Source organism: Ictidomys tridecemlineatus, chromosome 16 (assembly GCF_052094955.1).
Source record: "Ictidomys tridecemlineatus isolate mIctTri1 chromosome 16, mIctTri1.hap1, whole genome shotgun sequence".
Lineage (NCBI taxonomy): Eukaryota > Metazoa > Chordata > Mammalia > Rodentia > Sciuridae > Ictidomys > Ictidomys tridecemlineatus.
The window spans coordinates 11,009,036-11,036,091 of NC_135492.1; the positions used below are offsets into that span (position 1 = coordinate 11,009,036).

A 27,056-nucleotide genomic window follows, 5' to 3' on the forward strand; every position below is an offset into this window, starting at 1 on the left:
CATTGGCCACAGTGGGTTTAGCAGGACTGGGCAGGCTGATGCCCAGACCAGGTTTATGCTATGAAGCCCAGGGAGGGAACCCACATCTCCTCCAACGCCTCCAAACTTCGGACCTTCAAAGGGGTCGGGGAAAAGGTCAGAGCGTCTACTGCTGGCACGATAGCCGGAAACTGGAGAGGAACATGACAGCGGCAGACTCCTCCCAGCCCGAGGTAGAGCGGCGGCACCTACCTATCCCTCTATCCCTGTCCCACCTCCTAACCAGTGCCCACCCCGAGATCGGGGGCCTCCCGGCCCCATAATTCTACATCTTTTAGCACAGTGCCAAGAGCTCCCTTAGGGCCCAGACACCCAGTAGGAACTGCCCTCTGGCCTGTCCCTGACCTGGTGAAGCAGGGAAGCTGGCAACAGAACCGTCCTGGGGCGTTCAGACTCCAGGAAGGACCGGGGTTTCGGAGATGGCAGTGGTGGGGGGGGTGTGGAGGGCCCAGGAGCTCGAAGGAGGAGTTGGGGAGGAGAGGCGGGATGTGACTCTTTAGGTCCAGTGTGGCCCTGTGGGAGAGCTGTGTTCCCAGTGCCCACGTCTTCAGCAGCGCCTCCCTTCTCCAACTGCCTTCTGCCGACCACCACGGATCCCACCAACGTTCCCCCAGTGACCCTAGCTCAGTGACACTCTCCATGAAACGTCCACCCAAAAGCGATTCCCGAAATTTAGGCTGCGTTGGATCAGGCTGCGAGACTGCTCTGGGCTGCTGGAAGCAGGGCAGTTGGGCCCCGTTCCCACCGGCGCCCCGGAGAGGCCTCGCAGCTGGGCTGGGTTCCCTAGACCCTTCCCTTCCTCTGGCTCGTGCGCCCCAGCGGTCTCCCGCTCCTATCAGAAAAGTGTCAATCCGGAGTTTCCAGGAGGAGAAAAGGCAGAAGAGTGACTTCGGAGCGTGTCGGGAGGGGAATCTTCCCTCTAGGCACCCCCTTTCCGCACGCGGAACTGAGGAGGAGGGCGTGGGACCAGCGCGGATTGGAGGCCTCGATCCTCCCCACAGGGCACTTGGCCGCCTGGTCACACCGCCTCCTCTTGGCCGCGCCCGCCGGTGACCAGCCGGGTAACCACAGAAGAGGCCTCGGCACCCCTCCCTCGTTACTCCTTCGCCCCACCCCGCAGCCCATCCTAATGCCCACGTCCCGCGACTCGCTCTCCAGAGCTGGTCTCCGCACCGCGCAGCATTCATTCACCGAGATCTCCTGGAGCCCGAGCCCGGGAGTGCGCCCGTCTTTCTTGGGACAGTCCCTGGAGGTAGAGACACAGAGAAGCGCCCGTGACTCCAGGGCCGCGGCGGGGTTGGAGGCGAGTATCGCCGCCCCCGCCCCCGCTGCGGTCCCTCCTCCTGCCTGCCCCCCTTCCCGGCCCTGGCTGCCCAGTGCTCCGCCCGAAGGAGGTCCGCCATAAACAAACGGTGCTCGGTCGCACGTGGACTGCGGAGCAGCTGCGCCTCCCAACAGATCGCGGACTCCGGCGCGGGGTCTTCAGGCACAGGGAGCAACCAGAGAGGGCAGGAGAGCGCGCCCAGGCCTGGGTCCGGCCCAGCTGTCTCGGTCTAGCTCCCCTCGGCTCGGGTCCGCTCCATGACTCCGCAGCTGCCGCCGCCCCTGCCGCCCTCCAGATCGGAGGGGCCTCGCGGCAGCGAGTGCCAACACCCGGTTAAGGACTAAACTGCACCACCGCCTCTTTGCTGGACCTTTATACTCTAAGAAAAGCTGAGGCCGGGGAGACAGGAGGCTAGAAGAGTGAACAGGAAGCAGGGCTCGGGTCGCGGCAGAACAGTCCAGCTCCAGCCGCAGCCAGAGCACGGGGCGGCGCAGCTGGTTTGCACTGAGCTCTGGGCTGGCAACTGCGGAGAAGTTCCTCAGTGCCCAGACTGGTCCCGCGCACCTATCCGTGGCCGGCACCCGGGATTCACCTGGCCCCCGGGTCCCCTTTCCTGGTCCCAGCTGCTGCAGCCTGAGCGGGACTCCGCGGGCCTGGAGCGCGGCCAAGTCTAATATGCCCAGAGCCAAGGCGCGATGAAGGAGAAGTCCAAGAATGTGGCCAAAATCAGGAGGAAGAAGGAAAATGGCGAGTTTTATGAGCTGGCCAAGCTGCTTCCGCTGCCATCGGCCATCACTTCGCAGCTGGACAAAGCGTCCATCATACGACTCACCACGAGCTACCTGAAGATGCGCATGGTCTTCCCTGAAGGTGAGGCCGCAGATGGGCAGCCTGGAACTCCGGGGAGTTAGGCAGCCTGGGCCCAGGCAGGAGCCGGCCCAGAGGGGGCCATCGAGGTCTCCCAGCCAATACTCGGGTGTCTTGGGAGGGCCAAGCCTGGGACTTCAGCTGGGACCAGACTCAGGGAGAGGGGCCAGGGCCACCACGACCCAGGCGACCAAACCATCTCTTGGCTCAGGGCAGCAGCGGCAAACCAAGGATTGTTCCAGGGACCAGCGGTCCCCAGTTGGCGTTGGCATGCTGGTCCATGCAGGTTTTACGCTCTCTCTCTTCCTTCTTCACGCTCTGCTCCTCCTTTCCTTCCTCCCTCCTATCCTTTCTTTTCTTTCTTCTTTGTGAATCCATTTTAGTTTTGTTTTCTTTTCCTCTCTTCTTTCTCCTCCTCCTTTCCATTTTAAAACAATTCTTCTTCATCTTCTTTTTCTTCCATCTCTTTCCTCTCCTTCTCTTTCTCCTTCTTCTCCTCTTCCTCCTCCTTCCTCCTTCCCTTTCTCTTTCTCTCCCCCACCCCCTTCTGCTCTGGTTTGGTGTGGTTTTGTTTTCTTATTTTTTCTCTGTTCCTTTACTCCTTTCCTTCTTATTTACCTACCTCTTTTCCCTCCTTCCTTCCTTCTTTCTTTCTTCAGCTCCTGTTTCTTTTTCGGGCCTTCATCCCTCCTTCTCTTTCTGGAGAAAAGAGAGCAAGCAAGCAGGGTGCTCGGTGAGGCCACAGCCACTGAGCACTCGTGGGAGTCAGTCCTTGGTGCTGCCCTCCCAGTCCTCTGGGGATCGGAGGTTTGGGTAGAAGAGATCGCGGGTTGCTGAGCTGAAACACCCGTGAAGAGAAAGGTAATTATTTCGAAAATGGCAGGCAGGGCAGAGCTTAGCAGTTCTTTTAGTATTGAAAATACACTCCTGGCGGACGAGGACTCACCATCAGGCAGAGATCGTAAGAAATGGTGGCCTGCTGGATGAGCTTTCCCAGCACGCACACGTTGGCCTCCGCCAGGGACTGTGGCCACCCGGCCAGACCTCCAAACAGCAGGTCCGGGATCTCACCCCCAAGGGACCCCGACACTGCCGGGAAGGGCACTGTTCAGGGTTTTGATGGGCGCCCCAGGATTTCCAGGCCCTGGAGCCACACGAGAGGACTTCGTGGTAAAGAGACCACTTCAGCTGCAGGGCACTGGAGGGGAGGGTGGCTGCAGAACACGCGGCAGGTGTCCTTCGGTCACAGGGCGCCTCCATTAATATCATCCTTGGCCCGGCACTCGACCCGGTAAGCTTTTGCGCTTGGCGCCTCCAAACGTGGTATTTGCGATGGTTTCTGGGTCTGCAGCTGCGTTTTCCACGGTCTTCCTCGTGGAGCGCAGCGGGTCTTGTCGGCAATTGCGGCCTGCAGTCCTGCGGTGGCCCGGGTCCGGAGCAAGCGCCAGAGCAGCCTGGAGCTCTAGGGAGCTGAGCGGCCGGAAGCGGTGGCTGGGCCTCTGGGGAGCCTCCCAGCCTGGCCACGCGGTCCGCGGTCGAAGGGCGCTTTCCTCCTATGCGTGGAAGTGCTGAACCTGCTGGGCTGGGGCCTAGCGCACGTTCCTGCATTTCTTAGTCCGATCCGCGGAGAACCTCTTCCCCAGCCCCTTCCTTCACTGGGAGTTGTTCACCGAGGCGTTTCCTACTAGTCGGCCCAGCGATGAGTCCTTGGCTACAGAAGTAGAAATGATTCCTTTCCAGCTGAAGTTTCGGTGGACATTAGAAGCGAATTAGGTTTATAAGGGTCGAGTCTCCTTTCCACCCGGGAGTAGTGTTAGCTGGTTTGCTGGGATGCGTCTTTTCCGCTTGCTACAAAGCAGACAGGGTAATGGGATTCTATCCTCTGTCCTCTCTCTTCCCACCTTTCTTTTGGAGCGGGGGAGAATAAATTATCTGAAGAGTTGTTTGTTGCCAAAGATTTCTAATAAACCAGAAGTTAGCTAATGGGAGCGGTCTGGGGAAAAGGGCTTATTTTAAGCTATTCGTTGTTTTAGGGATTTCCAGGGAAGTTTGCTAAAATGTTGAAAAGTGGCAGATGTGCTGCCACAGCAGACATTTAAATATCTGTGGGGTGTACATCATCAGGCCTTTGGGTCCAGAATGACTGAAGACTTTGCCCCTTGTTGTGGGGTGGCGTGGTGTTGCTGGGGTTGATGCCTTGAGCAACTGCTGCCAGTGCTGTGTTCAGGAGCTGCCTACTCCAGGGGCCACCTGCATCTCCTGGGTTTTGATCCTGGAGGTTGGCTCTAGATTCTGTAGATGATCCTGTATCATAGTGCACAACTTGGGGAAGGGGGCAGTGGCCTAATCCCTTCCTACTACACTTCTTGAAGTCAGCAAGGGGAGCCATGCTGTCTTAAGCACTGTCCCACTGCTCATGTCTGGGACCTGAAGCTTTGGGCTGCAATGCCTACTCCCCTCAAGTCCAGTCCGGGTCTAAGGAGTTGGGAAGCTCAGGGCATAGGGCAAAGAGAAGTTGCGTTTAGGAAGAACTCCACCATGCAAAATAACTCTCTTGCCCTCAGCAGCTTTGAATCCGCCCCCCCCCTCACACCTTCATTGATTTAACCTGGGTTCTTGAAGCACCCAGGTTGCCAGGGCCCTGCTGAGTTGCTGGGGTCAGGACAATGACCCCACGGAGGTCTTAGAGCCAGAGAAAGTCTAGATATCAACCAGAGCGCTGAGATGGCTTACAGCTATTGGCTGAAAATAAAAGATACAGAGTGAACCCATTTGCCTGAAGCAGGTGGATCCCTGGGTAAAGAAAACCTTTGAGACCAATTTAATACTTTGGGATGCAGAAAATGAATGGCACAGTCTTAAGGACCCGTGGGATCATCAGGAACCCTTCATATCTGGGGAAATTGAGGCCAGAGAGGAAACTGGCCTCCCCAAAGGCCCTGCAGCAGGGGGGGGGAGTAGGACAGTAACTGTGATGGCAGCCGGTTGCTGTATATCCTCCTGCTCTGCACTGAAGAGGCCAACAGGAAGAGGAACTTAGAGGTCCCACACCAAGGCAGAGGGAGGCACCAGAAACCCAGGCAGACACCTGCTGGGAGGCCGATTCTCAGGCTTGGGGAAGTCTTTCAATTTTTACATTTGGGTCCTAGAAGGCTCTGTCATCCTGCCCTGGTAGGCCTCGGTCTCTTTGTTAAGTGGCCCATTACCGACTCCACACCCATATAGGTGCACAGTGGAACCTTGTCATAGGTAGCAGTCCACTCTGGTTACCAGTCGCTGTAGACTCGGGGTTTTTCCTGGACCAGGCTAGGCTTAAATGGCAGTAGCAGAGGAAATCACTGCCCTGAGTCTAAATATCTGCCGCTTTCTGGGTGGCTACCTTTTCTCCCCTTCAACATAGAACTAAGATGTGGGAGGTAGATAGGGTGGGTAAGGGCAGGAGAGAGCAAGGTCGCCTTTGGAATTCCGGCTGGAAACTGAAAACTGGGTGAGGTTTAGCGAGTAGTTGGAAAGCAGGTAAACCTAGAGTTGCAGCAGATATGGAGTGCAAAGGGTCGCCTGCGCCCCTCACAGTCTTGTGACCCTGGGTTCTGGAGAGGAGGCTTCTTGGAAACCGCAGATGTACGGAGGCAAGAGACCTGTGGGTGCTTCCTGGCCGTAATTGCACTGTGAACGCACTCTTCAGGACGTAGGGTAGTTTCCGTGGGTCAGAGGGCCAACTTTGGCGATTGGATTTCCCTGGAGGAGTCCCGATTAGGACAAGCGATGAGGAAAGGGTGGCGTTTCCTCCCGGACCTTGCACACCCACGGCTAGCTAGGACGAGGGACTAGCCTCGGGTCCAGCTCAGGAATGAAGTGGGAAGCTGAAGACCCAGAACCAGGGTGTGTGGAGGGGGAAGGGATTAAGGCCTGAATTGTCCCTGTGACTGGGTTGAATTCAGTTGCAGGCAGCGGGCTAACCCCGCACGCACCCGTACACCTGAGCTCCGAGGGGAGGAAGCGCACGGACTGTGGGATTATTTCCTTGGATTTAAACTATTTGATTCGGAGGGTTTGGTGAGGAAAAAGTCACCCTATGCCAACATGGCATTATAGATCTTCCTGTACTGAATCCCGAAATCACGTAGGTAATTTTTAATGGACTCGTTTTGGAGTGAGGAAGATTTCACAACCCTCCCTCCTCTCAGTTTGAAGCTGGCCAGGCCTAGGTCACCGTAGGCAGGGCCGTGCGCGGCGCAGGCCCTGGAGAGAGTAATGGAGCGCAGGAGCTGCAGATCCAGCCTCTGCGCTCCAGAGCCCTGGACCCCGACACCGACCCTGGAGCGCCGGGCGGCTCTGGGTGCGGCGCGCGGCTCGGTACCAGTGGCTGCTGGGACTCCATGTCGCACTTTCAGGACCTACGTATACAGTCCTGGGGCCACCGGGTCTTCAGGGCACGCACAACGCTCCTTCGCAGCTGGCCCGCCAGGCTGGAAGCCGTCTCACGTCCTTTCCCCTGTCGGCCGCAAGGAGACTTTCTTGGGGAGAATCTCTACCTACCACCCCCTTCACACCCGATCCCTGGTTGATGTGAACCGGAGTCGCTAGAAGGGCGAATTTTCCAGGGACCCCGAAGAGAACAGAAAGATTCCAGGACTGAGAAGAACTCCTGTGCGCTGGAGAAGTCCGCGACCCCTGATAATGTACACGGATCGTGGTGTCCAGAGAGGTGCAAACTATGGGTTCTACTGGATCAGCAAGGCGGTACCCAGCCCCAAACTCCTCCCAGCACAAAGTGACGAGACCCTTTTAGCCCTGGAAGGGAGATACCAGAGCCCGCCGCTGAGCAGGGACTGCGGTTGGAAACGCTGTTGGGGTGACCGGCTGAGACTAGGCCTCCGCAGCCTGTGCTTGGGTGGAGGAGCAAGAGGATCAAGCCATTTCTTATTCCAGCCCCCACACACCCTACTAGACTTTGTAGTGGTTTACTATGAGAATGTGTGACCTTGCATCCTCAGATCTCCAAGGGCAAGAGGTCGCGCTCCCCCAGAGACACACCCTCACACCCCTACCCCCCCAGGGAAGTGGTAATTGGAGGAGGGGAGGCTGAGGCAGCAAAGGCGTGAGCTAGACAAAGGCGATAGCAGTACCCACAAACAGCGAGGCCTCACTCTAGCCGGGCTCAGTGAATCCCCAAACAATCCTATTTTAGAGGCAAGAAATAAAGGTTAGAGGTCGGGGCTTTGACTGGAGATCAGACCCTGAGGCCTGGCCAAGTTGGCTTCTTAAACCACAGAAGGCAAGATCCAGGAGGTGAGATGCTGGGACTTCCTCAACTGTCCTAGATTTTTATACCCTTATCCAATGTTCCTGTGGAGGTTGGAGTCAGGGACAGCCGCCTCCCTGTTCTTAGCCCCATTCAATTTTCACAAGAGTCCTGGGGAAGTCTTCCTGTCACTGCTTTTTTAGATATACAAGGTTGTCCCATAGGGAGGTGAGAGAATGGTGGTCTGACTTTAGTTTTTTTACCTAAGTCCAGGCCCTAACTCTCTGCATCCAGACCCACAGGCATCCTTCTGGCTAGTCCAGAGGAAGGAGGATGTCCTCTCATCTGAGCAAAGCAGATGAAAACGTCACAGCGGGAAAGCGATCACCCTTTCTCTCCAAATCATATTCTTTTTGTAGCCCCATGTTTATGGTCTGTGACCTACATCCAGAGATACCCCAGAGCCTGACTGAAGACCCACAGGACAGTTGCTCATAAGCTGTTTGCTGACTAATCAGAGAAGAGGAACCATATTTAGGTGGCTTCTGTAGACAGCAAGTCTGTGGGGGTTAAACCAGAGGACAGGCAGCAGGTGAAAATAGACCCTGTACCCATAAACCCCGGGAGCAAGCAGGAAAGGAGGTACCTAAAGGCTAACTGGCAGAAGTGGGGCATGTGGGCTTGATTCCCTTTTGCCCTGACCTAGCAGCCCCAGTTTCTCCCTGTGGGCTCCCTATAGCCTGGCCATCCTTAAATGCCAGTGGCCAGAGGTCCGCAGCTTTTTCTGTGGAGGCAGGCAGGATTCGGGAAATCCAACCTGGGGGCTGAGAAACAACAGGTCTCAGCTCTGAAAGCAGTCAATACCACCAATAGCTCACCAACTTCTAACCCTGAAGGAGCTTAGCCCAGACTTCAATTCTACCCCACCCCCACTTTTCAAATAAATAAACCAATCCCTTTCCTGGGTTCAGGTAAGGGCCACATTCCTAAAGATTCACGTTTTCAGGGGTGTATATGGCTTTCTATTACCCAGAGGATGCTTTTTATTACAAACCTTAGTTTGTTCAGTCTCTGCTTCAGCCCAAAGTATATTTTTATGGGCTGAGGGAAAAAGGAACTCACCACAGTGGCTCCTAATGGAAGAGCTGGCAGAGCCACTGCCTTAGAGTGAGGTAGTCCCTAGGTGAGGAGTGCTTGGGGGAACCATTTGGTGACGCCTAGCTATCTCCAGCCAGGATCCTAAAGGGCAGTTGAAATCTCCATCAGCACATTAGAGGCATGGAAACTTGCAGAAAAATTATAGTGATATAAGAGAATAAGATCTCTCAGATATCTGAATATTTGAATAATGTGAAAAATCTATAACTAGTTAGCACATGCTTCATGGAGAGCCAAAACCTTCAGCCGGCTTTGAAACATTTGTGCCAGTGGAGCCAGGTCTGGAGACCATTACCACAGACCAAAAGTTTACTCCAAGTCTTTGGACCACTGACCCTGCAAGAAGCGAAAAGCCAGGAGGCCCTGCTCACCTTGGGCACTGTGTTGGGGCCAAGGCTGCTTCAGCTCCAGGGATCTGGACGGACTCTGAGCCAGGGAAGAGGAGGACAGTTACAAGGCACATTTGTTAGTTTTTTGGAAATCGGATTTCCTAGGTTCTTATTAAATTCTTTCTTCATCCACATCCCACTGGTTTTAAATCTTGGTTCTTTCTATTGCCCCTATCAGGCTTCCTGCCTGGTGTGGGGCAGGAAAAGCCTGAGAGTGAGGGTGGTGCCCTGGTAGGATCAGGATGCTTGGGGGTGGGAGCAGTCTCCTGGGGTTAGAGAGCTACCTATGCTCACCCAGTGGTGGCTTAGGCGCCAAGAATAAAAAGCTTCGAGCATGTTATATTTGGGGAGGGGGAATGTCAGGATAAGTGGAAGTTGACCACTTCCTTATTAGACCGGAATAAACTCTGATTCTTAGAGTCCAGGAGGAGAAATGAAAGGTCATCCCTTTTCTAGTTGCCTAACTGTTTCCAAGAAAGATCTAAAAGCCAAAGTCCTGGGCCTCAAGCTGCGTTTTCAGCCTCCTGGGTGGAGGCCTCGGACTCCCACAGAGTCAGAAAGGAGACCCAAGGTGCCAGCGCAGCGACTCTCCGGGAATTCATGCCAGGCTCTCGGTTTAGAGAGGACTTGCCGCCTAGGGATCCACACTGGATCCACCGCAGCTGACCAGGTTTTCAGCCCAGCACTTCTTGCCTAATTCAGCCGACTCCTGACCTAGAGTCCCGCACTCAAGGGCGCGATCTGGGTCCGGCCCACGGTTTCCGGGAGGACGCGTAAACCCTGAAGGGGTCAGATCCGAAAGGGAGCTCCCGGAGTAGGGAGAAAGCCCGAGGGCGTATTCTCTAAGAGGGAGGTTAAGGAGGCTAGGGTGCAAATGGAGACAGCGGTCACCTGCCTCTGTCTCCTGGTGCAGAGGCCGAGGTGCTAACCGGAGGGTCCCCATAACGGAAGGATTCTGGGGAAATTTAAAGGTTCTTCTATCCTTCCTTACGCCGCCTCCTCAGGAGCTTTCTGGCTTCCTCTGGAGTTGGTAGAGGCAAGCCTGGAGTCTCCCAGTCACAGCGGCTGGTCCGAGCACGCAGGGAAAGAGGACTCGGATGCGCAGGGCCCCCATTCCCCTGACGCATTTTCTGCACCACTGGTGGCTGTAGGGGAGGTGGTGGGGAAGAGCAGGAGGTTCTGGGGATGAGGCAGTTAAAAAGCACAGGGACTGGGGGGCTCCTGATTGTGCGAGAACCGCCCCCTCTCCTTTACCTTCAAGCCTACCCTGGGCTCTCCCGGCTCTGGGCCCGTCCCGCGCCCGCCGCTGGCGGATATGGAGCGTGTTCCCCGGAAACCCCCAGGTAAACCTTCCTGAGTTTGGAAGGGGGACAGCTCTTCCGGGAGGGAAGCCAGTGAGAGCCGAGAAGACTATGGGATAACGTGGAGGGGAGGGAAATTTTCTTTCTTTTTTTTTTTTTTTTTTTTTTAATATGGGAAAAGCTGCCCCTGGACGGCGGGGCCTTTCCATCTGAGGCTCTCTGTCTTGGGGAAAAAGCAGAATTGCGGGTGACACCTGGGAAGGGAGGAAGAGAAGGTCCTTAGGGGAATATTTACAGGTCAAATCGATATCCCTGATCGGCTACGAGGATGGCCAATTTCAAAGCAGATTAGATTACTTTGTGGCATTTCAAATAAAACGGCAATTTCAGAGCCTTGAGCACGTGGGCGACCTGCGGGAGCCGTCTGCCTGCTTGGCTCAGTGAGCGCAGGGGCACTCTGCTGGAGCCCTCGAAGGGAATTCCTCCTCAGGTCTTTTTCTTTTAAACCGAGGGCAAAGGGGCGGCTGCGAGGGCACAGGCTGCAGCATGCTTGGCAGAGGAGAAGCAGGGGCACGCTCCAGCCTCGAGGAGCTCAGGGAGCTCAGGCTCTGAGCGCTCTGCGTGGCGCCACCGCCTCTTGCTGAACGCGGCCGTTTACTGGTTGTTTCATTTCCTTCTCCAGGTTTAGGAGATGCATGGGGACAGCCGAGTCGCACCGGGCCCCTGCACAGTGTCGCCAAGGAGCTGGGATCGCACTTGCTGCAGGTAGAACCACCGCGCCAGGGAGGAGCGCCGCCGCCGCCAGTCGCCCAGGCGGGGGCTCCCTTCCGACCCTGCCACCCGAGTCTCGAGGTGCGCGGCACAAATCCACAGGCCGCCCCCAAGCTGAAGAAGTCCCAGGGGTGGGGGTGGCTCCCGCCCGGGAGGGTCAAAACCCAAGCGTGGATGCTTAGCCTGTCCGGTACAGCCTCAGCCCCAGCCCCAGCCTGCATCCCTCTCCTTCCCAGCGCCCCAGGAGTTTCTAGCTCACCCAGACCTAGGCGGAAAGGCGCCCCTGAACGTGGTTAAATCGTTTCAACCTTACTTCGGTTTGTCCCAGACACCGGGCCAGGCTCTGGAGCCAGAGAAGCACCGTTCAGGAAGCATTGAGCCACAATGTGGCAGCGTTTAGCAAGTGTGAGTGTGTGAGTTTGTGTGTGCGTGTGCGTGTGTTGTTTTTGAAAATACATGTGCGAGGGAGAAGGGAATGGGGGAATATTTGAAACCCGGAACTTTCACAACTAAAGAGAACTGCGGTGGCATAGCAGCCGGCCAGGTAACACTCTCTGGGAGCCTGGCCCACACGCCCTCGGCTCGCCGGCTGCCCGCCCTTCCAGCTTTGCGCTGGATGTTTTCCGTGTTTCATACTGTCCACGTTATAAGTGACACTAATATCAGGGACAACTAAGTGCTTGCCGGGGAACTTCAGAGAAAGTCTGGTGGGGAAAGTCAACACTTCCAGAGGTCTTACATTTAATTAATTCCTGAGTGGTGTGTGGAATGGCTGTCTTTGCAGTTATTATACATGTAAGTGAATTAGGTAATTGAAGCTAGGAAAGCACACTCCATGTTTTCAATTAAGAATATTATTTTTTAAGCTACTGCTGGTAACGTTTAGAATTTAATTATGATAATTTCTTCACTTTTATTTGTTTTCCTAGATGTTGCAAGAGATCTGTTTTGTTAAATGTATCTCTAATGATTTTAGAGTTTAGCAACTATGCAAAATACATCAAAGTGTCTGTAATTTTAGAAATTGCTTTATAGTTTGTCCCAGATTCTGTTAGGAAAATGTGTTGTAGCTGAGTTAGAAACCTGAAAGTAAGACATAATCAAGTTGCTGATCTCAACCTAGCACAGGGAAAGGTAGTGATAATTTAGTTAGCAAAGAATTTTTGCAGCAAACGGTATTTGAGACAGCAGAATGTAAGGATATCTTTCAAGTTTCATTTCTGCTACATTCTTTATAGCCCACCTCCAAGGGGGGAGTAGAAAACCCAAAGGTAATCTGGTTTCAATTACATGCTGTAAAAATAGAATTTGTGGCCATAAATTAATTTGGAATATTTTTTATGGGAGTTGCACTGAGGATTGTATGGGTCTTTCACAAACTTTATTGCTTTTCTTTGGTTCTGGATCTAAAATATGAATGAGTAAATAAAGTACAGTTTCCTTTTTCAAAAGTTAAGTCTTTGACACAGAAAAATAATCATTACCTTTTTATTTGTCTTAATTATCTCTTATAGTTTTATCTTATTTTTAGAGGGATTAGGTAAAAATCAGAATTTCATTTGGGTAGTTTTAATTTTTTTGGAAGATACTTTTTCTCCTTGAATTTGGCAAAAGTTATTCAATCTCTTACAAAGTTGAAATAGTTAATTCTATAGACTTTGTCTGGTAAAATAATCAGGTATTTTGTTTTATTTTCTGGGGAGCAGCAGTGGTCGGAATTTATTATTCAAATGATACTTATGGGTAACTAGAATATGGTGGCAAATAACGAGTATGTCCTAGTGGTATAAATGACTGCCAATTATGACTTAAATGGTCTATATAGTAGTGGATGTTCCCCTAAGTACCATAGAACTCCGGATTTGTGCTAAGTGCTAAAATAACTCCAAACAATAAAGCTACTACATTTAAAGTGAGCATGATAGGAATTCTCAAATGTTTCACATGATTTTTGTGATGTGGATGTAAGGTTGTTTTTAAAGTGCTTTAAAAGCATTTCAGAGCCTGGCTTGGGAAATAAACCTTGAATGATGTCACCTGTGGTCCTCATGGCCCTGGCTTCTTTTTTGAATTTAACAAATATGCGTTGATTTTTTTCCCCAGTTCTGGGCTCATGGATGCTGGCGAACACTTCACCACTGAGCTTTATGCCTTCCTCCCACTTCACCTCCAGCCCAGTGACAGCAAAATTTCTAGATTTAATGCTGGTGCAGAACTAACATCTCTTACCCTGATACATTTTCTTTTTCAAACTTTGGATGGATTTGTTTTTGTGAGAGCATCTGATGGCAAAATCATGTATATATCCGAGACGGCTTCTGTACATTTAGGTTTGTCCCAGGTAGGTATGGCCTAATTTTATGTACAATCAAAATATTCGATTAAATTGTAGCAGATTGTGACAGCTTTGCCTAGCCTGAAAATGAGTCTGCATTTGTGTATGAACATTATTCATAACTGCAAAATACCCCCACCCCCACCTAGTGCTGGGGATTGAACAAGCTCTATGACTGAGCTCTACCCCCAACCCCAAATTTCTCTTTAATAGGATTCCCATGCAGTTTTCTCCTTCTCCTCCTTCTTCTTCTTCTTCTTCTTCTTCTTCTTCTTCTTCTTCTTCTTCTTCTTCTTCTTCTTCTCCTTCTCCTTCTCCTTCTCCTTCTCCTTCTCCTTCTTCTTCTTCGCATTTTTACCTATTTCCTTTCTTTTTCCTTTGAGGTTTGTGACCACTATGTCTTCACTGTGGCCAGCCCTGTTCTGAGTCTGTCCTATGTATGCCCTGCCCTACCTGCTCACCTAGTGATGTTAGATGGCACAGAAAAGAGCTTCCCCAGGGGACCTCCAGTCAGTCCACACATGCTGGGCTGCACATGGTGTTGTGCATTGCTGTGAGGTGAGAGGAAGCTGCTGTAGAACATGGATTTATGCGGCATGTGTTTTGGGGAGACAGAAAGGGAAGGGGTAGATTTATGAGTGTTCACATGGAATTCAAGGTCATTTTTCCTGAGTTTTTTCAGTTCAGTGGTTGTTTCAGTAAAGCATTTTATATGCTTGTGATAGAAACTCATAAAATTCAGTTTACTACTGTTTTGCACTGCAAGGTCCTGGTTTCTTTAGAACATTTAAATATTACCCATTTTTCTGGAAAAGTGAAACCATCTTCTGAAAAGGGGGTTCCTCCCTTAGAAGGAAGAGATGACCTCAGCTTGTGGACCCCCAGCCAGATGAGGGTTGGGTGGAGGGTCTGGCTGCTGTCTGGGCCTGTGGATGGCCTGGACAGGGAGAAGCAGACTGGGTTTTTCTTTCACATCTCTGATTTAACAAGCGTGGGACAGAGAGATAAAAGTCACATTTTTTTTATACATGCCAGGACTAAACGTTCCTTTATATTGTGAGCTCTCAGCGTGACTTTTCATCACAAGTGAGGACATACTTCAGTGAATGACAGAGACAGAACAAGGGCTCCCGAAAGGCGTGTGAGTGACCTGTTCTGTCCATCCTTCTCCCACAGTTAAGCCCAAATGGAACATGCCTATTAATGTTTCTTGAGTTTTTCTCATTGAAAAACAAAATTACCAAATTTAGGAACCTGAGTTTGGTGTATTTCTTTTCTTTTTCTGCCAGTACATAAAAAAAAAAAAAAACTTGTCATTATTCTACAGCCATCTCTTCCAATGTATGCACATCCTTCTCCACATCCAAATGGGCTTATGTGTTTCCTATGCAAAGTCTGTTAAAGGAGATTGCATATTAAAATAGTTTAGAAGGTTGTTTCTTACTCTCTCTTCTCTTATAGAATCTGCTATCCCAAATAGTTTTTCAAAGCTTGATTCTTTTTTTTAATGTTTATTTTTTATTTATAGGTGGCACAATATTTTTATTTTATTTTTAACATGGTGCTGAGGATTGAACCCAGTGCCTCACATATACTAGGCAAGCACACAACCCCAACCTCCAAAGCTTGACTCTTGCATCTATGTGAACCAAGGGATAAATATGTGTACAGATTGAGAAATGTTTTGAGAAGATTAGATTTACTATTTCTATGGGATTGGAGATTGTAGCAGCTTAGTGGTAGAGAATGTGCTTAGCTGAATAAGTATTGCCCACTCCTCATCCCCAATCCTCCACAAATAAATGGAAAGGAAAGAAAAAAGAAATTTATTACTTTACATTTTTTAGAATTAATCAGAATTATTTACTTGCACCTAGACTGGTTTCTACTTCTGACCTAATCTGTGGATTATTTACCTTTTAAAATTATAATTTACTTTTGATAGTCTTACAATATTGTCACAAATAAGATAAAACATTTCATATATTTTTAAGATGATTTGTCAAAAAATTTTTGATCAGGGGCTCACACTGGCATTAAAGTGTTTTTGTAGCTGCAGATGGAGGCTAACACAACCTCATCGAGGAATCAGAAGAAAATCAGTTGCCCTGCATGATCAACTTGACTTATTTTTTTTGCAATTGTCTTCTCTACAGGGAACAAAGAAGCTATAGGAATCTACAACTTTCTTAGAAAATGGTAGTACTAGCCCTTCCTCTCTTTTAAAACAAGGATACAAAGTTTTATTTCTGCATATGATCACAGAAATCAATTTGACCACTATTTTTCAGTATTAAATTTATATCTTAGATCCCTAGCAGTCAAAACAAAATGGGAAATAAATTCAACTATCCAGGAATTTAATGTCCTGGGGTTATATTTTAAATAATATGGTAATGCCTGCTCTGTCTCTCTTTCAGATCATGCTGGGAAACAGATCAGAATAACTATTTCGTGTGATTTGTGAAGTGTAGGGAGCTATACCAAAGCCAGAAAGCCTCAATTTCATTAAACACAGTTTGCAACTAGAGTCCTTTGGTGGGCATCTCTTAGGGTTTCTCGGTCACTTGGAATATGTGGGCACATCTTTAGGTACTGAGCACAACTTAAGCAATCTGTCACTCAGGCAGCTCAGCCTACCAGCCTACCTTGCACTCCACACAGACTCTTTTTATGTGGGAAAAAGAGTCTGTTGATTATGAACACAATAATTAAGAATGACCAACACACAGGAAAGGTAATGACTAAGCCTTCTGTCAAGATTAACTCCACATGAGGAAATGGAGGCAACATAAAAGCATGATGTTTCTTTTTCATCATATGCAAAAATACAACTTTGTATCGTTGTTTTAAAAGGGAAGAAAGTCCAGGTATGACCATTTTCTAAGCAAGTTGTACAGATTCCTTTAGTTTCTTTGTTGCCTATGAAAGGACAATTGTAAAAAAGATAAGTCAAGTTGATCATGTAGGGCAACTGATTTTTTTCTGATTTCTCCATGGAGTTGTGTTAGCCTCCGTCTGCAGCTACAAAAACACTTTAATGACAGTGTGAGCCCCTGGTCAGTGGCTGGGGAGTGTTCCACAGTGAACTGTTTAAATAAGCAACAACAAACTTTTCTCTTAGATCTGCCTTCTGTTCATGATTAACTCCATAGAAGGAAATCTAGGTAGAATTGCAATGTGTATTTTTTCTGTCTTCTTTACTTAAACAGTAAAATAAAGTATTGAATAGGATGTCAAATACCCAACTACTCTTTTAAAAAATGTTTTGCACCCTTTAGATTATTTTCATTATTAGCAAAGAATTGGACAAATATAATAAACCAAAAACCTTAATAAAATAGGCTTACAGACTGGGAATAGAACTCAGTAGTAGAGTTCTTGCCTATTCTGCGCCAGGCCCTGGGTTCAATCCCCAGCATACACACAAAAATATTAGTAAAATTTTACCCAGTAGACAGAGTAATGCTTTAAAAGGTTTTCTGGTGAATAGCAATTGTAGTAATAGCTTATATTTACATGGTGCTCGTCTGTGTTCCTAGAACTTTCAATTACTCTCAGTGACATTGTCTCATTAAGTGAGGTTCATGTTAAGTCAAGATTACACTCCTTGGTAGAGGGTCACAGGAACATACCTTCCCCCATCAGTTCTGCCATAATCGTGTGAAAATTCACAGCAGAAGGTAATTGTTCTGTTTTGTTTTGCTTTTGATCTGTACTATCTAAATACCTGAATTATACATTTGAGGATGTAAAAATGATTCTTTATATTCTTCATACCCAAAGCCTTTTTTTTCCTTTTAAATGCTGGAGATGGAACCAGAGTCTCTTCCATACTAGGCAAGTGCTCTACCACTAAGCTATATCCCCAAACCATGTTTATTTTATTTTGAGGCAAGTCTTGCTTAGTTGCTCAGTCTGCCCTTGAACTTACCTCATTCTCCCAAGTAGCTGGGATTGTAGGCATGTGCCACTGCACCAGGCTTAAAAAGGATTCATTAAACTTTTTTTAATTCCAGTATTGGAATTTTTAAAAATCTACGTCTTATGACAATGTATTTTTTTTTAAATCTTAAGCTAGTAAACAAGAGGTCATTGTTGCTAAACTGTGGTATTAAAAACGGCAGAGATAAGCAGAAAATACAGTTAGTTTGTCCACCTAGTCCAGAGGCTGAGCATTAGAAAACAGTTGCATCCAACCTGGGGATTCTGTCAGGTTTGCAGGCACCAAAACATACAGACATATTTTAATATGTTGGAAAAAGTAGTGCCGGGAAGCACTCTTATCCATAACATTCACTGAACATTTACCAACGGATTTGATTCCTTTTTTGTTCTTATTATTGTAATTATTTTACTTATATTTAAGCAAAAACAATCCCTGTATAGCTGCTATATATAGTTTTAAATATTCTTGTGGTTCAGATTTTCTTACCAAAGTTTCATGTTATATAACATTGAGGTTACTGGTATACATTTTCATATAAAATAGCTGTTTATGAGACACATTAAGAAAAATGTAATATTTGAGATTGATACCAGAAACACAATAATACAAACAGCAACTGTGTAAGTTAGAGGCACAAGACCAAATTCTTTCACTTTTGAAATAAAGAGAAAGGACGATGTTTTATGTTTTTTGACATAACTTGAACCCTGAAACTCAAACCATCTTAACCATCTTATTTTTAAATGCTCAATTTACCATACTCAGCAAAACATCCAAAACAGAGTAATGTGCATTTCCCCAGTGCCGAGTGACTCTGCCCTTCCCCACAGAATATACCCTTTTAGTGTTGTATTTATCATAGGCAGTTTTCTTGGCAGGAGGAAAAGCTATTCAGCAAAACATAAAAAAACTCTTAGTAGAAAAGTCATTCATTTTGTAGTTAGCAGGGTTCTACAAATAATAAGGGATCACATCGAAGTTCTGTTTTAATAAGTCTGATGTATGAGTCCAGGGAGTTTTATGGCAACAACTTTCTCTCCTTTTCTAGACAGACAGAAAGACAGACAGACGGACACACACACACACACACACACACACAATATTTTTCCTGCAAGGAAGTCACATTTCTTCCGGCATTGAAAAGCATGAATAGATAAATAAATACAGGAAACACATGTCAACCATAATTTTGAGTTAAGGTCAGCACTGTTTTATCATTCCAGAATTTGTTCTGTAAAAACATTTCCTTTATTTGACAGCTGTTTTACTTCCTAGACAGTCTTAGTGTTTTCCTGTCCGTTTTATAATGGACCCAAGAACTCAGAAAATCAAGCCCTCCTTCCCTGCCTCTTGCCCCTCCTGGTTCTCCAATCTCTGATGAGAACAGCAACTTTGGAAATAGATGAAAAGATTTGGGGATTAAAACACAAATCCCACCCCTAATTAGTAGAGATACAAGTTTTCCTGCAAGTCCCTGAAGGTGTTTCTCAACAGAGACGTTAGTAAAGTACTATTTTTTAAAAATTTTTAAAATTTTTGTTGTAAATAGATAGAATATCTTTATGTATTTACTTCTATGTGGTGCTGAGGATTGATCCCAAGGCCTCACACTTGCTAGGCATGTGCTCTGCCACTGAGCTACAACCCAGCCCCGCAAAATACTATTTTTCTCTCAAAAAGAATTTCAGGCAAACCACAATGATCATTTTTTTCCCTTAAAACATGGATAAGGGTATCCATTACAGGCCAATACTAAAACATTATTATTATTATAATTATTTTAAAATAAGCTGGACCTCAATGGCACAGTGCTTGTCTAGCATGCTTGAAGTTCTGGGTTCAGCCTCCAGCCCCCAGAATAAATATATAAATAAACACATATATAATAAGCCATTGAAATAATGATTTTAAAAATCCAGCTCCTTTAGTGTTTAGCTCGAAACTTCCCATTTTGATAACACTCTATAATGTGCCCCATAGCTCTGTCTCATGTGGCTGGCTTAAATGTTGCTGGTTTATTTAAAACTTTTTAAGGGGTAACAGGAATGACTTGAAAGAAGAAGGTTCATCTCTCTCTCTCTCTCTCTCTCTCTCTCTCTCTTTCTCTCTCTCTCTCTCTCTCTTCCCAACAAAATGACGTAAACGTTTTTCACATGGGCCAATCTCCATTGAGGTCAATCGCAGAGGCCCAGATTCGGGAGGTGGCTGTGAGGAGGTGACAGGGGGATGTCTGTAACAGGATTCTCTCTGTGCTCTGCTTGCCTCATATTTGAAGGAGATGCTCCAGGAACAATGCCGAGAGTGGAGCCATGCAAGCCTTCTGAGGGGATGAAATTACTCAGCAGACCAGAAACAATCTCTTCTGAATAAAGAAGGCAGTTTGCCACATCTTGACAGATTAGGAGAACTGGCTGGGAGGAGTGGGATACATTACTTCACCTCTCCAGGGCCCTTTGGTTCCAAGTGAAGAGCTGAGGGCCCTGGAGGCTCCAGGAGAACTTCTCACTGAGCCACTTGGCTGGCCTTATGCAGCTGTGGGACCTGGCACATGGCACCTGCAGGGCTACCCCTTCGTAGATGACCCTCTGACTGACAGCAGGTAGTCTCCAAATGTGCCGTGGCCAGACACCGGACGGCCACAGCCTCCTTGTGCTCCCTAGGGTCACACCTCCCTTGGGCAGGGCTGTGAAGACTCTTCTGACCCACTCAAGATCCTTTGCCTTCCAAGGGCACTATTTCAGCTGGGCTTTGGGGTTCCCACTGGCTGCGTTGAAATTACCGTCATTCTTCCTGATGCTCCTCCAAACAATACTGGAATACACTGCCAACTGCCCTTATCTGTCACTCCCAACTCTACTAATAAGAGTCTTAAAAACAGGACTTTGTCCCAGTACTCAGAAGACCGCCCTGGTGGCTCTTTCTAAAACTTTCTGTGCCTTTGCCCATTTGTGAAGGGGTGCAGGTCTCCAGGACTCAATAGCATATCCTTGAGTGGCATCCGTGCTTGGGAGAACATTCTAAAGATGCTCACAGTCAGGAACAGGACCCCCAGGGCTCTCTGTGCAAATATCCCTGTAGTGGAGTTTTTCTGGAACCACCCATTCCTGCAGAGCCAGGTCCAGGCCGACACAGACACGGCTGGAGGGCTGCCATGGGGCCCCCCTGTGGGGCAGGTCTGGAAGGAGGCGTTACCCTGGTGTTGAGGTAGCAACCCCAGGAAATAACCACCACATCATGTGGCTGGCTGGAGTGGCCCCAATCCCTCCTGCAGGTCACACAAAGACACAGCCGCACCCTTGGGACAGAGCTGTAGAATTTGCACAGTCATCTTGGACCAGGAAAGCCAGAGATACATTTCTGGCAATGTGAGAGAGGCCTGGCAGTGCCTGAGGCACACGTTTCAGAGCTGCTGAAGAAAGGGGCTTTGTCAGAGTAGAGCCTCCTGTGGTCCCTTGGTCAGCTCTGAGAGGTGGAGTGGACGCGACTCTGGGAGGGAGCACAGTAGGGCTACAGTGGCTATCTCAGGCAGGCAGTATGGGGTGGGGGTGCAGGACACAGCCCAGAGAGTTGGAGTCCATTTTGAGCTGTCTCTGAAGGACGCTGCCCAGGCCCCTCCAAGGCCCCTCCAGGGCATTCCTTCCTACTCGGGCCTCCTGGGCTCTGAGCTCAGGCCTGGCCCTCTGGCTTCTCAGGCATGGAAGGCAGTTCAGAGCTGGGCTGTGGGGAGGCAAAGGTTCCATGTTTGACACAGGTGTGGGTTGTGGGCAGACTCCAGTCCTGACCCCAGCAGGGTATGAGCATGTGGCACACCCTGCACTTTCCTCTGGTGCCAACCCTGGAGAGATGGTGACATTTCTGTTCCTCCCACCCCTGCAGGTAGAGCTCACAGGCAACAGTATTTATGAGTACATCCATCCATCTGACCACGACGAGATGACGGCTGTCCTTGCCGCTCACCCGCCTCTTCACCATCACCTGCTCCAAGGTAGTTCCTCCAGGTGAAAGTAAACAAGGCCACGTTCTTAACTATGACCCAGGGCTTGGCTTCCCACACCTGCCAAGGTCTAGGGGTTACCAGGGCAACACTTGGCCCCATCAAGTGGGAGGTGCATTTTGGCCTCTGTCTTTTAAACCAGATTATTTAAACCAGCCCCCATTACTGCCAAAGACTATTCAGAGCTGCTGGGGACGAAGGTGCTCGTGATTTAGAATTGCAGGTTGCAGCCTCACAGGTTTAGACCTGGGCTGCAGCTTCTGAGGATACAGCCCAGGGGGCTGTGAAACTGCCTGGGGGAAACTACACCTGAAATTCCCCTGGGTGACAGCAGTTCCTTTGCTATGACCACAGACTGTAAACCATCCTGAGAGGAGGAGGACAGTGGCTTTGCTATTTTCATGTTACCTTGTAGCCATGGTGGACATTTCAACATATCATTTATGCTTGTGGCTACTGCAAAATTCTGGAAGTCATGAGACCCACCACTGAACCTTGTTTTTTAATGTAGTGATAAAATAGCACACTTACATCCATGTTCAGGGTGTGCCACTATGTGTTTAAATACTGGGATAACTACTTTCCTACATAGTTGGTTTGTTTTGTAACTATATGCATTTTATTTTATGCATTTAAAAGTGTTACTCTGAGCAGGGGTCTGGGTTTTTTTGCCATAGCACAAATCAGTTAAGATGCCCTGGGCATCACAAAATTAGAACAAATGCTGGGAAGATACAGAAGTTTTCTGGGAACCCGGCCTTTTAACTTCGTGGACAGCTCAGAGAGGCCAGCAGGCTAATGGGTCTCACTTATGCCTTAGACTATAGTACCCAATGGGGCCCCAATTCCCCAGTGGAACAAAATGCAAATAAAAGACTTCAAAGTGGTGAGGACATTTAGCCATGGAGGAGAAATATGGCTTTAATTCTTATTGCTCCCTCCTGGGGCAGATTACCCTCAGGCTCGGAGGAGGGACCACAGAAGCGCATGCTCAGTTGTCCAGTAGCAGTTGATCTTGCTGTTCCTTTCCAAGGAGAGAGTCTGGTGTGCTAGCTTCTGAGACAAGACGGGGCCCGACTATAACTACAGCCTGTGATAGTCGTTGGGATGGGATGGCGTCTAAATCAACATGAAAAAATGATGCCGAGAGTCATTCCCAACAACAATGACTAATCTTTCCACTCTGGTGAGTTTTCAAAGCTGGACACAGACAGCAGGAGTCCTAGAGAAATCCTCAGAACACCATGTTGTTGCTTAAAACACCGCACAGGGTGCCCCCTGCTTGGCAGTGGCCTTCTGCTGCTGCCCTGGGTTTCATGTTCCCCTTCCTGTGTTGTAGCCTCTGGAAAAGTGGTGAAGGAATGAAAGTAAGTGAAGCTGGGGGGACAGTGAGGCCCGTCTACTCCTGTTTCTGTGGGGTTCGAGGCTGAGGTGGAGAGCAGTCCTAGAGGAGAGGCAACAAGCTGGGGGCCTAGGGTCCCGTGCTGACTCCCTGCAGCGCCAGCCCAGGGGTGCACGGAAGGCTCCCGAGCACACGGTGCTCTTCTCACTCACAGATTTTCTGCCTGGATGGAACCCCATTGTTTTGTGGTGAAATGTGTGAGAAGTGCGCCCTCCCCCCAGATGAGTAAGACCAGGTGGTACTTTTGAGACGTGAGCTTCCACACCTCAGTGACATCTGTCTGGTTCAAACAGGAGGACTGTGGGTAAAGCACATAGCCTGTCCAGCTGGGGAAACCAAGGAGGCCTGGGTTGATTCCCAAACTTCCATGAGGCAGTGCCCTCAGGGACAGTGGAGGAGGACCTTGCACCACTCCAGCCTTTTTTTTTTTTTTTGGTACTGGAGATTGAACTCAGGGGCACTCGACCACTGAGCCACATCTCAGCCCTATTTTGTATTTTATTTAGAGACAGGGTCTCACTGAGTTGCTTAATGTATCACAGTTGCTGAGGCTGGCTTTGAACTCACAATTCTCCTTCCTCAGCCTCCAAAACCACTGGGATTACAGGTATGCGCCTCCATGCCCGGCCCAATCCTTTTTTAATGATAAATTTATCACCAGGCACAATAGTGCATGCCTGTAATCTCAGCCTCTCAGGAGGCTGAGGCAGGAGTATCACAAGTTTAAGGGCAGCCTCAGCAACTTAGTGAAACCCTGTTTCAAAATGGAAAAGGGTTGGGAATGTAGCACAGTGCTAGAGACTTGCCTAGCATGTGTGAGGGCCTTGTATTTATTTACAAAATAAATAAATAAATAAACTTATTAACCTCCAACAAATGTCTATTTAGAGTGGAGTGACAGCCCCTCACTCAGAAGTGTAGCCTTTCTCTATTGCTGTCTCTGAGGGCTGGTGTCCTTTAAAGCCGAGGAGGACTCCTGTATGTTTGCAAGAGTGAGAACTCTTTATGCACAGGGCCTTTCAAAGAAAGGAAAGAAAGGTCTGGCTTAGCTAAGCTGTGAGTGGTTCCCTGGGGAGGTGGAGACAAGGGTTGCTCCTTCCAGGGCCAGAAATGAGGGCCAAAGCTTTGCTCTGGCCATAGTGGTTCTCGGCACCCAGTGCCCACAGTGCAGGAGGTATGAGTGGCTGGCTCCCTCTGCCAGGGAAAGAGCCTACGCTGTGACTGACACTTAGCTTCTGCTACCTAAGGGGAGCCTTCTGGGCCTTAACGGTATCTCAGGAACCCACCCCAAGACTGCCAGGAAGTTCTCCCAATGCCAAGCCACTCTGTGGCCTCTAGGAGGTGATGGTGGCCGGTGGAGCTCTGCCAGGCCCAGCCCTTGACTCCAGGCTGGCCTCCAGGCTGTGGCTGAGATTTGATCTGCTCTTTTGGGGCCTGTGGAAGCCACACCAGGACAGGGCCAGTCTCTCCCCTCCTCACTCAGACCTTAGCAAGGTCTCAGAGTCAGGGTCGGGCACAGAGGAGCAGGCCTCTGACTGTGGCCCTGGGAATTTCATGGTGCTGTGTGGGGGGAGATGGGAAGCAGGTGGGACCATGGCCCATGGAACCTCGCTCCTGCTTTCAGAGTACGAGATAGAGATAGAATGAATGAAGTGCGTCCTGGCAAAAAGAAACACAGGCCTGACGTGCAGTGGATACAAGGTATGAAGGGCCCTGGGGGGACAGAGAGCTGGCCGTGTTCTGTACTGGGTACTTGGTATTCCGCCTCACACTCAAGGATGTCTGCAGAAGGGAAGCCTCGGGAACCGAACATATCATTCCCACCAGGGCAGAAGTCTCCAGTGACTGGCTCATGGCTGCTTCTGAGGCCCATGTAAGGGCTGGTGCTTTAGAGGGATATTCCAGCCGGGCTGGCTTTCTTCCCATGAGACCAGAAGTGGCTGTGGCTCAGGTTAGACTTGTCTTCCAGACAGGTCGCTTGTTCTGGCTAATTCCAGCGTCTAGGAGCAGGTGACCTGCAGAGCCGGCTGGCAATGTTGTTCCACAATGTCAGAGGTAGCTGACGTGGGTTAAGGAAGTCTGCTGTGCGCCAGGAGCCTGTTACCCTCCGTCCTCTCTCTGAGCTCCCCACTGCCTCCAGGATCCTCTCTGCTGTCCTCCCTGAGAAGCCACAGCCATCAGTCACTCAGCAGTTGGAGACAGCTAGGAAGATTTTCTAGAAACATTTGTTGCTTTGAAGAGGAGAAAGGAGAGTGGGGAGAAGAGGAGGCATTTGTGTCTTTGTCCTCTCTTTCTGGAAAACCCCTCCCAAGCCTCTCCCAGCCCCTCCCAGAGTCTTCCTTCCCCTCAGCTCCTCCCAGTGCCTTCCCCATTCCAGGCTGACCCTTCCCCTTGGCCCTCCTCGGCCATTCCACTCTGAGGTCTTCCCTTGGACCTCGACCCCCTCATTTGTTCTGTTTTATTTTATTTTTGCCATAAAAGGGATGGAGCCCAGCACCTGCCACCAAGAGGCAAGAGCTCTACCACTGAGCTGCTCCCCCAACCCCTGCTCCCTTGGTTTTTAATTGTCCCAGGCTCTAAGCCGCATTGGGCCAGGATGGGCAGCCACCAGCCCGGCCTCTCCCAGAAGCATTCTTCAGGAGACTTGGCTCTTGACTTGTTTCTGCTGCTTATTGACGGTCCAGCTGTCTAATCTGCAGCAGAACATCACCTGTCCATCTTGTCCTCACTTCCCTGCTCAGTAAAATGGGAGAATAGACTACAAGGATTTGGAGATTTATTCTAGCTCTACAGATGATGAATACCTTGAGGGATCCTAGAGAAAGGGTTTTTGAACAGAGAACTTGAAGGCTAAGGATGTTAGTCTGTACCACTGCAGTTACGATGATTGTGATTCCAGCACGATTTCACTGACTTAATATGTTTTTGCCATCCTGGATCCCAGAGTCTCGTGCAGGCCAACAAACTATACCCTGCAGAGCTATGCCCCAGCCTGTTACCGACTTTAACTGGCATAAATGCTTCTACTCATCAGGCTCCAGGTGGTATAGAGGTTCCTGTTTGAACTTGGTGCGTTCTTGCCTACATGGTCTTTGGCTCTAACTGGAAGGCTTTTAGATAGCCACTCTGACTTGTTGATTATTAAGATCTTGAATTAAAATACATGAAATTAAAAGACATAAAAATGAAGATTTAAAAAATCTATTGAAAGGATTCTTAATTTACTGGAGTGTAGGAGCATGTCAGGTGAGGCAGAGGTCAAATTCAGTCCCAAAGGAAGGTGGGAAGCATTTTAATTACTGAAGCGAGCATTAGTGAAACAAATGGCTGTCTCCTAAGAAGGTCTTGCTGTGTTCTCTAAGCACGACTCTCAGTGGGTTCCTTACATATAAACTCATCCTATGTCAGAGAGTCCTAATTTGTGACATTCCTTACTCAGGGTTGACAGAATAAGACAGCCCTTATATTTTACTGTGACACTGTCTGCTAACAAAGGCATCTGTCAGCCTATTGGCCACATTCTCGGTAGAACCTGGGTTGGGGACGTTCCATGAAAAGAGTCAGGAGGAGTGGGTGCCACGGCCAGCTGACATGCCCTCTGCTCTCCCAGGTCACCCACTGCAGCAGCTACTTGAAGATCAGGCAGTACATGCTGGACATGTCCCTGTACGACTCCTGTTACCAGATCGTGGGGTTGGTGGTGGTGGGCCAGTCCCTGCCTCCCAGTGCCATCACAGAGATCAAGCTGCACAGTAACATGTTCATGTTCAGGGCCAGCCTCGATCTGAAGCTGATATTCCTGGATTCCAGGTGAGTTGTGGCACCTGCCAACAACACTGCTGTGACATTCTGGAAGATACCGATGATAGAAATTGGCCCCAGAGCTCCATGATGTTAAGCCAAACTATAACAAGGAATAAGTCCTACTAAGAATGTGGATTAGAAAGGGATTTAGTGAAATCTAGTTATGAATGGAAAGAATTAATTCAGCTTTGGACCTACTCATAGGACCAGAAGGGAAAAGCAGGGTCGATGTGGAAGAGGGTTTTCAAATACTGTGCACCAGGGCAATGCTTTTATGAACACGTTTTGCCCTATAAGATGGTTTTGGCACTTCTCTGACTTTATCTGCCCAAGCAGGAGGTGGAAATGTTGGACAGGGCCTTCTGAGGTGAGGTCAGGGAAGGGTGGGTCAGCCTGCCCTGTTCATAGATCAGCATAGGTTTGTGACTGGCCTGTGACAGGGACAGAGTTATGAGGAGAAAAATCTTTCTGTTCCCAT

The 27,056-nt window shown here is 49.1% G+C and overlaps 1 protein-coding gene and 1 pseudogene across 1 annotated transcript in view; one reads left to right on the forward strand and one right to left on the reverse strand.

The window, feature by feature from the left end:
- Positions 1 to 27,056, reverse strand: part of LOC144371438 (uncharacterized) — a 395,907-nt gene that overhangs the window by 314,603 nt on the left and 54,248 nt on the right. The gene's annotated exons all lie outside the window — the stretch shown is intronic.
- The window catches only part of LOC144371392 (single-minded homolog 2-like), a 29,429-nt pseudogene continuing 4,380 nt past the window's right edge, over positions 2,008 to 27,056 (forward strand).